Source organism: Dipodomys spectabilis, unplaced genomic scaffold (genome assembly GCF_019054845.1).
Source record: "Dipodomys spectabilis isolate Male_0828 unplaced genomic scaffold, ASM1905484v1 ptg000342l, whole genome shotgun sequence".
NCBI classification, from domain to species: Eukaryota; Metazoa; Chordata; class Mammalia; order Rodentia; family Heteromyidae; genus Dipodomys; species Dipodomys spectabilis.
Window position 1 is genome coordinate 1471568 of NW_024871019.1, and position 16140 is coordinate 1487707.

Here is a 16140-nt window from a genome sequence, read left to right on the forward strand (position 1 = left end):
AGCACTCTACCACTGAGCCACCTTCCTAGCCTCTATGATACTCTTAACTCCAATTAAGCATCAAAAATAAGTTGTAGCAGAACTGTGGTTCAAGTGGTAGAACTGGTAGAGTATTGGCCTTGAGCACAAAGCTCAGGGACAGTGCCCAGGTCCTGAGTTCAAATCTCAGTATCAGGACACAAAAATAAAAACATGCTAAGAAGGTACAGGTACTAGAAGGAGTTTCATAGAAGACTCGACTGGTCTTGTTATCTAATGGGATTGGGAAAGAGAACAAATTCTAAAATGTTGAGCAGACTTCTACATGACATCTGAAATGGCCTTAATGTCACCTACCGGCTACAAAGTACCTAAGGAGGAAAATCTGGCTCAGAGTGGGGTGTAAGGAGGATGAATTCTTCTTGGAGCCCCCAGGGGCATAGGCAGTCCTGACAGAGGTAGGTCATGATGAATTGAGAGCAGAGCTCTCAGATGAATTGAGAGTTGTCAGTAAGTGGGTGGTGATTCAAACTACAGGGTAGGGATTCAGTCAGGCGGCATGTAGATAATGAGGAGACGAAAGACCACAGTTCAGAACCTTGGTGGCACCAGAGTCCACAGGGGCACAGAGGATCTCTTGAGACATCAAGAAATACAAGGAAAGAAGAGAAAAGTGAAGAATGAGGCCCTGCAAAGCCATAGAGATGTAAGATCAGTCAAAGTTGCCCAGAATGAAAAGCATCCAGCCCTCCTGTGGATGTTTTGAAATTTAAAAAGGAATGAACAGGGCAATGGTTGCTGAATATTATTTCTTTTCTACATATCTGCAGAGAAACCAGAGGATTAGAATGCACAGATTCTTCCCTGAAAGCATCTCTAAGCATCAGTAGAGTACCTGTCTTCTATTGACAAGAACTTTATCACTGCCCAAACAGAAGTGGACTGGGGAGCCAGGAGGAGGTCCAAGAGGGGGCAAAGAGCAAATAGATTTGTTGTTTGTTTGTTTGTCTGTTTAAAAAAGGGCTTTGTGCAGGAAGAGATGATACTTGAAAGGTGCCAAGATGTTGGGAGCTTCACTGGGAGTCCAACAAACAGAAACAAAGGCCATGGAGGAAAGTCCTGTGGGGGGCTACTTGCCCAGAATTCATGTTGTATCCTTATCTACTTTTCCCTTATAGCCTTCCTAAATAGCATGCAATGCATCTAAAATTTCAAGCTACCCTGCTTCCAGGTGTTGCATATATTCTATGTACATTGTATATATTCTTGCTTCCATACATTGCACATATTCCTGTGTAATATGTCCTGTCTACTATTTCCACATATATCTAAATCCCACTTCAAAGATAATCTCAGAATGTATCCATACACTTTCTGGTCATCAGACTGTCTTCTTGAGGATAGAAGCTCTATCTTATCTATTTGTCCCCAGCTACAGATTCAAAACTAATAAATTCATAGTATCACATTTGTTAGATAAATAATTGCATGCTAAGAAGCTGCATGACACCAGTTGGAACAAACAGGGAAGATACCTAAAAAGAAACATGATTTTTTTAAGTGATTCACCAGGTGTTTGAGTTTATAAATTTACTTTACATTATTCCAATGTGAGACAAGCCCACAGATCAATAGATATTACAGTAGCAGTGTGAGACCTGAATTAAGACTGAGAGAAGCAAATATCATCTCTAGACTTAAGACTTTTTTAGCTTATTAGCTTTTTAATTAGCTTTTTAAAATACATTTTAATCCAAAGCAGAATGGGTAACCACTTCTAAAATATTGTAACATAAGAGTAATAGGTCCCTCTGGAATCTGGAAGATTATCTTTATGGAAAAATAAATGTTTCCTTCTTTGATTCCTTCATATTTGAAGAATCATTGACTTAAGAAAACTAGAGTCTGTGTTGGGCTCTGCCATCCTGATACCCAGACCCTTCTAAGAGTACTGACTCACAGGCCTGGCTTCCAGGCTAGCAGTCATTTCTCTTCATCTCCCAGTTGGATTTAACTGTCTTTATTAAGCCTTTATTTTTGACTCTCACTTATCCAGCCTTCCTTCTGGTGAAGAAGGCAAGATCTTCAGCCACAGGCTTGAAACCTGATCCCAGCATTTTAAGCCAAAGGGTTCTTAGACAGTTACTTCGCTTTTTTTTGAGACTTATGTGAAGATTACAGTAGGAGTGATAATATAGAAATGAGTGATAATAAAGCCTTCTTAAATGTTCTCACAAACTTCTCCTAAGCCACTATTACTGGCTGACATCACTGATGTCTAGGCTGTCATTCTTTCCAGGAAGACTGGGGTCACGCTTACCTGGGTTTGTTCAAGTTGACCCTAAAAAACATTACTACTACAGAAGCCACCATCTTAAAAGGCCATCTTGGTCCCCTGGAATGTCTCATTCTGAAAGCACCCAGTCTCCCACATGAAGACAACTGTTTCTACCTTCCTTTACCAGCCTGTCAAAGCATAGGGCTGGGATAGAGGACACTCACAGAACAGCCCTTACGACTGATTTTCTGTGGGAAGCCAATTGCTCAAAGGGAACATGTCTTCCCAATCAGCTGAGAAACACAAATCCACCTGAAACTTTAAATACTGGCCATTTGTTATTTGTTTGGTGTCACAAAGACAAACAGAAGGGAAATCAGAATCCCTAATGCTCCCTTCTGAGACCTCCTCAGAGGTCCTTGGCTTCTACTCAAAAGCTCCCTCTGCTGGTTTTCGGGAAAATTACATCTACTTTGCAGTGTGAAAGCAACAGGTCTAAAAGAGGTACTGCAGGCAAGAAATGAAGACTTTTCTGCCATCTCCTTCCTTGAGTTCCAGTGACCTATGTACCTGATTGCCCCCACTGCAAGGCAGTCAGCAGTCTGAGGGAAGCCAGAAATGGTTTTGATCCAGGTTAACCACCTACCCTGCCACCTCTCCTCAACACACACACACACACACACACACACACACACACACACACACACACACACACACACACACACACACACACACACACACACACACACACACACACACACACACACACACACACACACACACACACACACACACACACACACACACACACACACACACACAGCATTGTTGAGAATACCTATTTCTCTAGGAGAGACTGAAAGTGCCCATTTAGAGAGAAATTGTTTCCAAGAAATATAGAAAAATCTCTTCCCAAATTCTCCTGTCTTCAAAGCCCAAGTTTATATAGAGCTGAAGAGAGGATAAAAAAGAAGTAGTCTTTAGGGCCAGGGTTGCAAGCTGCTTAAAATAAATGCATCTGTTTCCATCTCTAGGCCCCTCTGGGGAATCCTGTGTCTCAGGAATTCTCGAGACTGTTTTTAATCTGGAGAAAGCTCGATTTGTGAACTACACCCAACTGAAGACAGGCGCCTGCTTTTGTCCAACCTAAGACTTCAAAATTCCCTTCTGTGTCATTAAAACCACTCGAGGTATAATTATAGCTCCTCTGCCCACTGACCCCTGGAAGGAGAGGGCACAGGAGGCAAGGAACACTCTTTGTTAGACGCCTGGTCGCTTCCCCAATAATGGCTATTTAAAGCCCTGTCAAGTTAACCAAAAGCTTCAATCTTGTCAGAAACAAGTTGGTCTTTTTATTTTATTTTTTCATTTTTTCCAATTCCAAGGCTTGGTTGGATTTAGGTAAAAAACTTTGCTTTAAAACCCTCAATGAATGTCTGAATTGACAAAGAAAATAGAAACATCAATACACAAAAGCCAGCCCACCTCAGCTCCGGTTTCTGTCTGGGCTGATAATCAAGATATCTGGTATGCTCAGTAGTTATTCAAACACATCTCCAGAATCCATTTGTTCAGATCCACAGGACCTTGGAGGACAAAAATGCAAACATCACAACAGCCTGTCCTTGAGGCAGTAGAATGGGAAACATCTGCCTACTCGTTTAAAGTATTATCCAAATAATCATCCCTATCATTTATCTCTAAAATCTGGGCTTCTACTTTTGGACTTTGAACTTTGTACTTCGTATGCACTTCCGACAGAATGTGTCACATTCCCAAGAGCCTTTTCCTTAGGGCCTCTTCTGAACCCTGCTTGGGCTCAAGGAAGCATCTTGCTGTGTTAAAAGAAGGAGGAGTGTTACTCTGTGATGGATATAACAGGAAAACTACACTAATGTGTTCAAAACCATGAATATTACCCAAATAACCATAGGTACAGTACAGACTATGTTGAAAAGCAGACACCCAAGGAAGCTACTGTTCAAAATCTCCTGCCCACCAGAGTCCCTCCCAACAGATCATCATACTTGATCTGCAAGCAATGCTGAGATTCTGCTTCTTCCTGCTCCTTAACCATTCAGCAAAGAGAGGATGACTGGGAAGAGGATCTCACTGTAGGATCGCTCTACTGTTAGATCACACTCAGACAACAGAAGATGGAAGAGGACTCTGGGTAAGAGAGGCATATTTGATTTTACTTATGAGGTGGGCTGTGGCTAGTCAGGGAACTGAACAGGAAGGCAGATACCTGCACGGAAGGGTGGAAGCCAAAGAGGAATTCCCACCATGTATTGCAAGGTTCTTGGATTATTGAAGCTGCACACACAGGAGAAAGGAAGGTTGAGTGGCCAAAGAAATATGGGAAATGCTTAACCAAATGGGTTTCTTTTCAGCAAGACTCCTAATATCCTTTAATATATGAACAATGAAGAGTACATGGTTTTCTTTTGTGCTTATATAAACCCTTTTATGCCCCACCCTGCCACCACGGAATCTCTAAGGAGTAGTGAATGACATCATTCTACTGGTTTTTCTTTAATTAACTTTTAATGTTAAAGAATATGGGCTGGGCCGGGCTCCAATGGCTCACGCCTATAATCCTAGCTACTCAAGAGGCTGAGATCTGAGGATCACAGTTCAAAGCCAGCCCGGGCAGGAAAGTCCAAGAAACTCTTATCTCCAATAAACCACCAGAAAACCAGAAGTGGTGCTGTAGCTCAAATGGTAGAGCGCTAGCCTTGAGCTAAAGAGCTGAGGGACAGTGCTCAGGCCCAGAGTTCAAGCCCCACAACTGAAAAAAAAAAAAAGAATATGGGCTGGGAATGTGGCTTAGTGGTAGAATGCTTGCCTAGCATGCGTGAAGCCCTGGATTTGATTCCTCAGTACCACATAAACAGAAAAAGATGGAAGTGGTGCTGTGGCTCAAGTGGTAGAGTGCTAGCCTTGAGCAAAAAGAAGCTCAAGGAGGGCTGGGAAGGTGGCTCAGTGGTAGAGCACTTGCCTTGCATGCATGAGGCCCTGAGTTCGATTCTCCAGCACCACATAAGCAAAAAGAAAAAAGCCGGAAGTGGCGCTGTGGCTCAAGTGGTAGAGCGCTAGCCTTGAGCTGAAGAGCTGAGGGACAGCGCCCAGCCCCAGACTTCAGGCCCCACGACCGGACCCAAAAAAAAAGAAGCTCCAGGATAGTGCCCAGGCCCTGAGTTTAAGCCCCAGGACCAGCAAAAAACATAAAAGGTAAAAAATAAATAAATAAAAATAAACAAAAGAATAAGTCAGACCTAAAGAAGTAAACACAAGAGTGAATTTGCATGTGCTATCACTAATGTTACCACTATTTTCACATTCTTGTTTCATCTATACATCCACCTGTCCCCAACACTAAATGTAATTTTTAAATAATTTTAAGATAAACTTCACACAGAATGGAATACCTATATCTTAGTCACGCAGTTCTTACAAGTGGATAGACTACAGCACTCACATTACTGTCCTAGAATAGAAACAGGAATAGCTGTTTTCTTAGCATTTCTTTTTATTATCTACTAGGGTTTTGAACTCAAGGTCTAGTGCGTGTTAGACAGCAGGTACTCTACTAGTAGAATCACATCATATCCCTCTTTTCATTTAGTTATTTTTCTTATAGAGACTTGTGCTTTTTGCTCAGATTAAAAATCTTCTACTTATTCTCCTCTGCATAGCTAGGACTGCAGCTGCATAGCACCATGCCCAGCTTTTAAGAGAGTATCCTAGGAGTTTGTCATTGTTAATTCTGATTTTACAGATACAGAAACTGAGGCCCAGAGAAAGTGAGTAACTTACACAAAGAATTAAGGCCCAGCTGACAACTAACAACTAACTTACCACACACACTCAACGGCCTTCTATTGTCACTGCCTATGTAAAAGAGAACTAACAAATCAGAATCCAAGGAGAGCTGGGTATTATGGCACACATCCATAATATCAATATTCTGGAGGCAGAGACAGAAGGAGCACAGATATAAGGCCAGCCTGAGCAACATACTGAATTTGAGGCCAGCCTGAGCTACAAAGCAAGACCCTGTCTCAAAAAATAAACAATGGCTAGAGTTATAGCTCAGTAGCAGAAAGCTTGTCTAGCATGCACAAGGTCCTAGGTTCAATATAGTGTCTAGCACTACATACACAAAGAACGGAATTCCAGGGCAGTACTAGAGATTCTACCAGGGCTATTTCAAATGGTTTAGATTTGAGCTCATACAGGACTTCAGCAGGACAGACACTAGGACATCCTCTGCCAATGGGTGACTCTCATTCTAGGCTTATGGATTCTCCAGAGCAACAGAAACAGTAGGAGATGAGATTATGGAAACAAGCTCCAATCATTAGAGGCCAAGAAATCCTCCATCCACAAAGTAGGTAAACAGAAAAGCCCTTGATGTAATTCATTCCAAGTCAACCAGGTACTATGCACTGATGTAAGCCTTAGAACTCAAAACCTTGAAAGCCTAAAGTTCTAATGCCCAAGGATAAGAGATGATAGATTTCCCAAAGAAAGTTGAAAAGGAATTTACTTCTCATCTGCCCTTGTATTCTATTCCAGGCCTCAGTGATAATGCCATGCCCACCATATTGATGAAGAAGGTCTCCTACAGCCTATCAATTCAAATGCCAATCAAAGACACACTCATTAATACAGTCTCACTAGCCACCTAGGTAGCCCTTAGCCCAGTCATGATCATAGGCTAGACAATGGAAGTAAATTTAAGAGAGAGAGAAGGGGCATTCAGGTCATGCAAAAGCACCCAAGCAAAGATGAAAAGATGAGAGGATAGTATATTTAAGGAGCCCTCACCTCCCTCTAGCCTCCTGCCTATAAGTTACTAGCCAGGCATATGCTATGGGCTTCCCATACTGATGACCCTACTAGTTCTATCTTGCTGAGAGACAGTATATTTGTTACACAACAAAGCCCCTCCTCTGACTCCCAAGATTCAGCACCTGCTTCCCAACCAACCGTGCTAGAAAAAGAATGCTGTCAAACTGGGAAAACGATTTTATTATTCTTATAAATGATTACTCTACTTCTCTTGGGAACTCAAGAAGAGTTTATAAAGAAAGAAATTCAGCTTCCTGATGACAAGACTGTTTTCAAATAGGAGTTGGCATTTGCCTCCGTTCTGCTGAGCATGAGCAATTCCTACATGATGGGGTAAGATGAAAGAGGCTGGGTTCCTTGATGAGAGGAAGATGATGTTTGCAACTGCAGCCTTAAAGAAAGAGTGCAGGCCCACAGACTCAGCCCTCCTGCTGGGATGTATAGCTGTAATGGGAAATACTGCATAGGGTTGATGTGAAGACATGGCAACAGTCAACTGGTGACACAAAGCACATAGCATCATGGGGCACTGAGGGAAAATGAACAGAGCAGATACAGGAGACTCCTTCCACATGTCACATGTGGCTGCTTCTACCACCTCCAGGCAGCCTTTCCAACCCTGAATGCATGACCTCCTCGCTCTCATACTGGAGAGACAAGTCAGTACAGAGCTTAAGAGCCCACATTTGGCTGGGCGCTGGTGGCTCACGCCTATAATCCTAGCTACTCAGGAGGCTGAGATCTGAGGATCGCGGTTCAAAGCCAGCCCGGGCAGGAGAGACCGTGAGACTCCTATCTCCAATAAACCACCAGAAAACCGGAAGTGGCACTGTAGCTCAAGTGGTAGAGCACTCGCTTTGAGCTGAAGAGCTGAGGGACAGCGGCCAGGCCCAGAGTTCAAGCCCCACGACCGACAAAAAACAAAACAAAACAAAGAGACGAGCCACATTTGGAGGTCTAAGAAACTGAGTTTTGAATCCCTGTTGTACACACACTAGCTATATGGCTTTGGGCAAGTTACTTAACATCTCTGTCCTTATTTCTACATTGTAAAAAGGAGATGTTAAATGATGTTAAGTATTAAATGAGATAGACACATAATGCAGTACTTAAAACAGTACCTGCACAAAGTCAGTGCTCCAGAGTAATCAACAGCATTATTATGCCACAGCTGTCCATCAACATTGTTGGAAGTTATTCGGTGCTATCCACTTTTATACATTTATACTATGACACTCTGCCTTTATAAACCTGATAGCAATCCTTCTGTTAGCATTGCAACCCCATTGGCTCATACACTATCCCTAGACTCCCAAAGATACCATTACATTTTGATTGGCATTATTAAAAAATAATAATAAAAGAAACTTCTGTCTTGGATGTCCAAGAATAGACTATGCAGTAAATCTTCCAGCTTCAGACCTTGGACAGAATTGGAAGAGGAAGTGATCATTTGTCGTCTTTCTTTATTGGCTGCATTTCTGGCATCACTTCGGTGCTAAATGAGTCTTTTTAAAAATAGACTTAACAAGCATTCTGACAGAGACTCCATTATGGATACCAGAGGGATGTAGCCATGGAGAGTCAGCATGTGTGTGGGAAATCTGACCTGCCCCAGCCAAATGGCCAGCGGCCACAACCACCATCGAGGAGTATGTCCGGAAGTGGCAGAGACATCCAGCTCAGAGGACCACTGGGAAATACAGTATGCTTTGGATACTAAAGCTCAACCTGTCTCATTTTCAGGAGTGTAAAATGGGATCAGCCAAATAAGAAGTTGTGCACCCCACAGCCCCACTGCTCTGTTGGCAGCAGCAAATGAAACCATGAGGAGGATGCCCAGGCTGAATCTCTTCTGAGCCTGTTGTTTGCAGGGTCAAGACTAGATCAAACCTCAACTGTCACTAACTACAAGTTAAATGCCTTCCCCCATCAGTGCACTGGGCTGAGAGAAGGGCGCTATAGGGAGAGAAAAGCCCATACTGGTATCTGGGTCTTATACAATTCTGTGTTTATCACTTGAAGTAACTGCTAGACTGTTTTCCAAATAGCTGTACCATTTTGCATTCCCACCCGCCATGTATGAAGGTTCCAACTTCTCCACATCCTTGCCAAAACTTCTTATTTTTTTTAATTATTATTATAGCCTTAAGGATGGGGGTGGAATGATTTTGAGCTGTCTATGTTGATTATCTTTTCATATATCTTTTTATATCTTATTTGGGAAACTGTCTAAGCCAACTCTTGGCCCAATTTTAAATTGTGTTATTTGCCTTCTTGTATTTTTTTAACCCTTTTTCTATTAAATAGATTGACTTTTGCTTATATTACCATATATAAATATGTCAGTCCAGTCAAGTCTAGAAATACTCATTTGAAACTATTTTTGGCTACAGTGGCCCTTACCCCCCTATCCCCCACCCCGTGAATTTTATCACACTTTTCACATTATTCCAAAGTTAAAATGGGGAAAAGACATTCAAACAGCCAGAGGGACAGACATAAACTTCTAGGAAGACAAGCATAAACATGTCATCTTTCCATATAGAGATTCTGAATCCTTGTTTCTTGACAGATAGACTTGTGCTGGTCATGGGAAAAGGATCTATACTGGCTGTTTTTCTCGTGTCTATGCAAGCAGATTAGGACCTGGTCTCTCTCTCACACACACATACATACACACACAGAGGACCTTTCCTGTCACCTTCCCAGCTGAAGAACTGAATCACAAATTTTGTATGAATTATAGTAGCATTTAATCTTTACATTTCTAAGACCATGTAACTATCATACACAGCTGAGACAAATAGCAGATTCTAATTACATTTACTTGTACATATTTTTCTTTTTTTTTTCTTCCTGAAGTTGAAACGGCCTTACCTTTTCATTTGGTTGTTTTTTGTTTTTTTTTCTTCTGGACATCAATCACTGACTGGTTCAGGCTAAACATGAGCCCAGCTGTAAAACAATTCTCATTACAGTCAAATAGATGAGAAAAAAAATCTGGGGTTTGCTTGTTTTTCTGACACCTCTCCTGGATCCCTCCACCCACACCTTCAATCTGTAAGGTTGTTTTCTAGTACTGTACGAAGCTGTCATCTTAGGGCATCTCCCGTCACCAGTTTGCAAACTCCCTTCCCCTCTCTTTGGCTTCTGGATTAGTTACCTTTGGATTTTTGCTTTGGGGGCTTTTGGGGGGAGATAGGGAACACAGTATTGGATTTTTGTTTTGGGAGCTTTGGGGGGGGAAATAGGGAACACAGTATTGGGGAAACCCAAGTCCTAGCCTCTGTCCCTTAGTTTTTCACTCAAGGCTGGAACTCTATTATTTGAGCCTCAGATCCAGTTCCACCGTTTTGGTGGTTATTTAGGGATAAGACTTTCATTAACTATCCTGCCTGGGCTGGCTTTGAACCACTATCCTCAGATCTCAGCCTCCTAAGTAGCTAGAAAAACAGATGTGAGTCACCAGCAGCTGGCCTCTCATTTGCTTTTCTATAATATTCTCTCTCTCTCTCTCTCTCTCTCTCTCTCACACACACACACACACACACACACTAGAAGCTTCTGTGAAGAAGTGTAGCATTTGTTAAAGCTCATACCATCCCTGATTGACTCAGAAAGGTTATTAACCCTCTCCTTCCTGGGTTGAAGATACTTATGAAGATGATGGTACCTCAAAATATGGGGAAGTCTGCCGGACAACAGTGGCTAATGCCTTTAATTTTAGCTACTTAGGAGGCTGATAGTTGAAGATTGAGGTTTGAAGACAGTGCAGGCAGGGAAGTCTGTACTGCTAGCCTTAAGGGAAAAAGAAAAAAAAAAAAGAGTTCAAGGACAGGACCCAGGCCCCTGAGTTCAAGCCCCAGGACATGTGTATACACACACACACACACACACACACACACACACACACACACACACGGCAGTCACACACACACACACACACACACACACACACACACACACACACACACACACACACGGCAGTCTGAGGCTTCCAGTCACTGGATGAAAGCTCGCCTTTTCGGACCCACATCAGACTTGCCTGGGTGTGAAACGTACAACGGCTAAACCACTGGGATGTAGTGGTTGAATGGTTGCCATACTATCACCTGGCCTTCCTCAACTGGAGGAGAGTGGCGAGAGGAGGAGAGAAAAGCCCACCAGGATGCCAAGGTGTCCTCCCACCCCCCCCCACCCCCACACCCCACACCCTCCCCCCCTCTCCCCCCCCCCCCCCCCCCCCGTGCCTGGCCACTGAGCTGAGAGACCCGCCAGGAGCCTCCTGAGGTAGGCCTCATGGAACATTCCAGAGTAAATGCACCGGAAGGAGCCGGGCTGAGCACAGTTTACCTCACAAAATGAGGGAGGGGGGCTTTCTCGGCGTCGTGGTCTCTCCCACCCACCCCGGGGCGGGGAGGGGGGTTGTAGGCCGCTTCGGGGCCCAGCCTCACTGGAAGCCCTTCGGGGCCTGACCGGCCTCCTCAGCCGCCACAGCTGAGGGAACCACCGAGGGAAGGGCAGCGGCGGGTTATCTGCCTCCCCCTGGGAAGACCCCCGAGGTACCCACCAACCTCGTTTCCCCACGCAAGTTGCAAACTTTCGAGAAGCCGGAGTGGGGAGACTCTGACAGGAACCGCGCGAAGGACGACGCCAAGATCCGGGGACCTGGGGCGGGGCGGGATGCAAGCCACGCCCCCAGACAAGCCCCGCCCTCGTTCAAGCCCCGCCTCCTAGGGAACCAGGCCCCGCCCATCCACCCACCCAAATGCCTGACCCCTGAATTCCCCACCTTCAGGCCCTCTTGGAGGGTCCTGTTGTGTTGCGCCTGTTTCTTAGCTTTATTTTTACTTTCCTCTTTAAAAAAAAAAAAAGACTGAATTCACAATGTATGGAAGTAATGCAATAATAAAGTTATTGATTAAACTGTGTTTGTAAGATCCTCTCCCTTGCTCTCACCCATCCACTGAGAGTTCTCTCTCTCTGTTTTTCTTACTCTCTCCCTCCCTCTTTTCTTTCTCCCTCCTCCCTTCTCTCCCCCTTCTCCCCCCCTCCTCTCCCTTCTCTCTCTCTCTCTCACCTGAGGCTCCAACTCAGGACCTGGCACTAGGCACTATCTCTGAGAGTTTGGGGTTTTTTGTTGTTGTTGTTGTTCAAAGTGAATGCTCCATGTCCAGGGTATTTTTTGGTGATTAATTGAAAGTAAGAGTCTCAAGGACTTTCATGTCCTGGCTGGCTTCAAACTTCAATCCTCAGAGCTCAGCCTCCTGAGTAGCTAGGAGTATACTCTGTGTGGGGGTGGTGGGGTGGGGTGTGAATCCGTTCTGCTGCTTAGCTCTTCTGGTGGTCACCTCTTGTCCCTTAGAAACAAAATCAGCAGACAAAGCAATTTCTTGATTTATCTATTGGCTCTCTGCCATGTTGGATGAGGATTTACTCTCTTCCCATATCCCTACTCTAGACAAATTTACACCTCTGTCTTCCAGCCCTGCCCTGGTGAGAGGCCTGAGACCTCAAATTGAAGTGGATGAAGGTTTTCTGGAACCCAAAGCTTTACACCATTGTGGACATGATGGAGAATTAGCACTGGTTTTCAGAAAGAGAAAACAGAATTAGCCTGCCAAGTGAACACTTCTTTTGAATGAGGAAAGACATCACAACTCAATCCTGGGACCTTGGAGATTCTGGGCCTTACCTCCTGAGATCTTGGGTAATCTGAGTCTCTAATTTGCTTCCCCAAATCAACCAGGGAAGAAAAGTCCATGAGACTCTTTTCTCTAATTATCACCAAAAAGCTGAAAATGACCTGTTGCAACAATGAGAAGTACAAGTTGTCATGTCGAAAACGAGCTTTACAATGTTGGGAGGGGGGGAAGCGGGGAGGATTGGGTGGGGGGGTGGGGGGAGAGCCTGGGAAGGGATGTGAAGGGTAAACAAAGGAAGAGGCTGCAATGCTTGATAAGAAATGTACGCATTAACCTGCCCATGTAATTGTAACCCCTCTGTACAGTGTGTTCACAAAAAAATAAAAATAAAAAAAAGCTGAAAATGGAGCTGTGGCTCAAGATGTAGAGTGGCAGCCTTTAGGGAAGAAGCTAAGGCCTAAAGCCCAGGCCCTGAGTTCAAGCCCCAGTACTGGCACACACACACACACACACACACACACACACACACACACACACACACAGGAGTTGACTTTCCCAACAAGTAAGGAAAATAGAAGAAACATGTGAGCTGTGAATGAAAAAACTGTACACCCATCTCTAAGAAAGATGCTTCCAAATTTACCTTAAATACCATTGACTTCTTTCTTTCTTTCTTTCTTTCTTTTTCTTTCTTTCTTTCTTTCTTTCTTTCTTCCTTCCTTTCTTTTTTAACATTCTCAGGCTACCTTCCTTTCCTGTTAGAGATTGTGCAAACAAGGCACATCTGTACCAAGCCTTGCTAACCATGGAATCCATTATGTGTTTAATAATTGACTATTCAATAGAGCATTGATGCTTTTTTTTTTTTTTGGTCTGGAACTAATTCACCTTTGTCTGTGCCTCGGCACGGATGTTCAGCGAATCACAGATAGGATCACAGAAGTGTTTGGTGCGCTGTCTCCCGACACAGATCCACATCCTTGGGATTATTCGCATCAGGCCTGGTGCTTAGAAATGTTCAAGCATGCTAAAAGCACCTGGAAATGTGATTTATGAAAGCTACGGAGTACAAGACTACACCTTTTCCCTTCTAATGAGTGCTAACAAATCACAGTCATTTTGCAAGGCAGCTTAAGCCAGCGAAGAGATTGCCAATTACAAAATTAACCAAAAAATGATCACCCTTATAGCCCATTAACGCCATGGTGTTACCCAGTTGGAAACTGGACCGTGATGTGTTCACTAGGAACACAGTCTTTAGCAAGTACATATGTCTTGACTTCTCTGTAGTGAAAGGAAAATCCCTACGCCCTCCTGAAGCATTTCCGTCTTGCCTTTCTTAGTTTGGATTTATAGATTTGAGCAGTACTGCTAACAGCTCAAATGGTGCATAATTTTGAGATGGTCGGTGCACACCATCCTGCATTGTGCTCTGCCGAAATGGACCAGCTCTCTGTGCCTGGACTCAGAAGCTAAGCAGGACTTACCTGACATGAAAAATCATTTTTTAAAGCAGAAGGAAAGAACTTAACTCCAAAACAGTTCTGACTATTGCAAACACCCTGGTTGTTTCTGTATTATAAACAAAGGACTTGGTACAGTCTAAGAGGAAAGCCAGCTACTGGTAGAGGAAAAATTCTCCAGAAGAAATAGACCAGCTCTCCTGGGCCAATCGCTAGCTATGAAACAACCTTCTAATATGGGGAAATGGGGTAATGGAGAAATGGGATTACAGGAGAGATTCCAGTCGTTTGTAGAAGCTGGGTGCATAATTTGGCAGTTGGTATATTCTTTTTTTTTTTGGGGTCCAGTCGTGGGGCCTGAACTCTGGGCCTGGGCGCTGTCCCTCAGCTCTTCAGCTCAAGGCTAGCACTCTACCACTTGAGCCACAGCGCCACTTCCGGCTTTTTTCTTTTTGCTTATGTGGTGCTGAGGAATCGAACTCAGGGCCTCATGCATGCAAGGCAAGCGCTTTACCACTGAGCCACCTTCCCAGCCCCAGTTGGTATATTCTTACATCAAATTATCCAGTCATTTCAAAATTCGAACACAGTGTTAGACCTGGGATCTTCATGTTGAGTTTGCCAATGTGATTTCTACCATTTGAGAATCTGAAGAAATGGATGACTAACATCATTTATTCCTAGGAGAGTCAACTACTGTGATAAGTGTAGGAGACAAGGAAGGGAAAAAACTTTCTCTAACACCATCATTACATTGACTAGTTCCATGTGGTCGACTTAAATGTAGGCATGCAAATTGGGCTAAGAGTAGTTATATTTCCTGGCTGGGGAGGTGGCTCAGTGGTAGAGCACTTGCCTTGCATGCCTGAGGCCCTGGGTTCAATTCCTCAGCACCACATAAGCAAAAAGAAAAAAGCCGGAAGTGGCACTGTGGCCCAAGTGGTAGAGTGGTAGCCTTGAACTGAAGAGCTGAGGGACAGCGCCCAGGCCCAGAGTTCAGGTCCCATGACCGGACCCCCCCCCCCCCAAAAGAAAAACAACAACAACAAAAAAGTAGTTATGTTTCCTGAGCAGTCAGACATTGTGACTCAAGCTACAATTAAAATCAAAGCTGTATCTGAGCCAAGATTGGAAAGGATTTGGCATGGTAATCAATTCCCCACACACACACTGATCAGCAAAAATTGTTCCAAAAAATACCCTCAAAGCCATTGTCCAGGTATTAAAGTTTCTGTGTGTGTGTGTGTGTGTGTGTGTGTGTGTGTGTGTGTGTGTGTATACACATATGTACATACTTATGTACTGGCCCTGGGGCTTGAACTTAGGGCCTGGGCACTTGTCCCTGAGCTGCTTCTGCTCAAGGGTAGCCCTACCACTTGAGCCACAGTGCCACTTAGTAGTTTGTTGAAGAGAAGAGTCTCAGCCTTTCCTTCCCAGGATAGCTCCAAACTACTGTCCTCAGACCTTGGCCTCCTGCATGGCTAGGATTACAGGTATGAGCCACAAGAGCCTGGCATTAAGGCCTCTTGAATATCAAAAATCCAAATACTTTTTTCCATTTGTCAACTTTGTGTGTGTGTGTGTGTGTGTGTGTGTGTGTGTGTGTGTGTGTGTGCCAGTAGTAGAGCTCAAGGCCTTGGTGCTATCCCTTAGCTTTTTTTAAATTTATTTTTTTTTGCCCAAGGCTAATACTCTTATCACTTGAAATAAATTATTTATAAAAAGAAAAACAAGTATTCAACTGATGCCAGCCTCAGAGATGTTAAGTTCCTTGTCTGAAGATCCACAGCTCGGACATTTAAATTCAGGTCATGCACTTCACCCCTGTGACAAACCATATGTCCATTCACAGATGAAAAGTTGGGACACAGTAGTGAAGAACAGAATTTGAGCAAAGGTGCGGGGATTTGAGCAT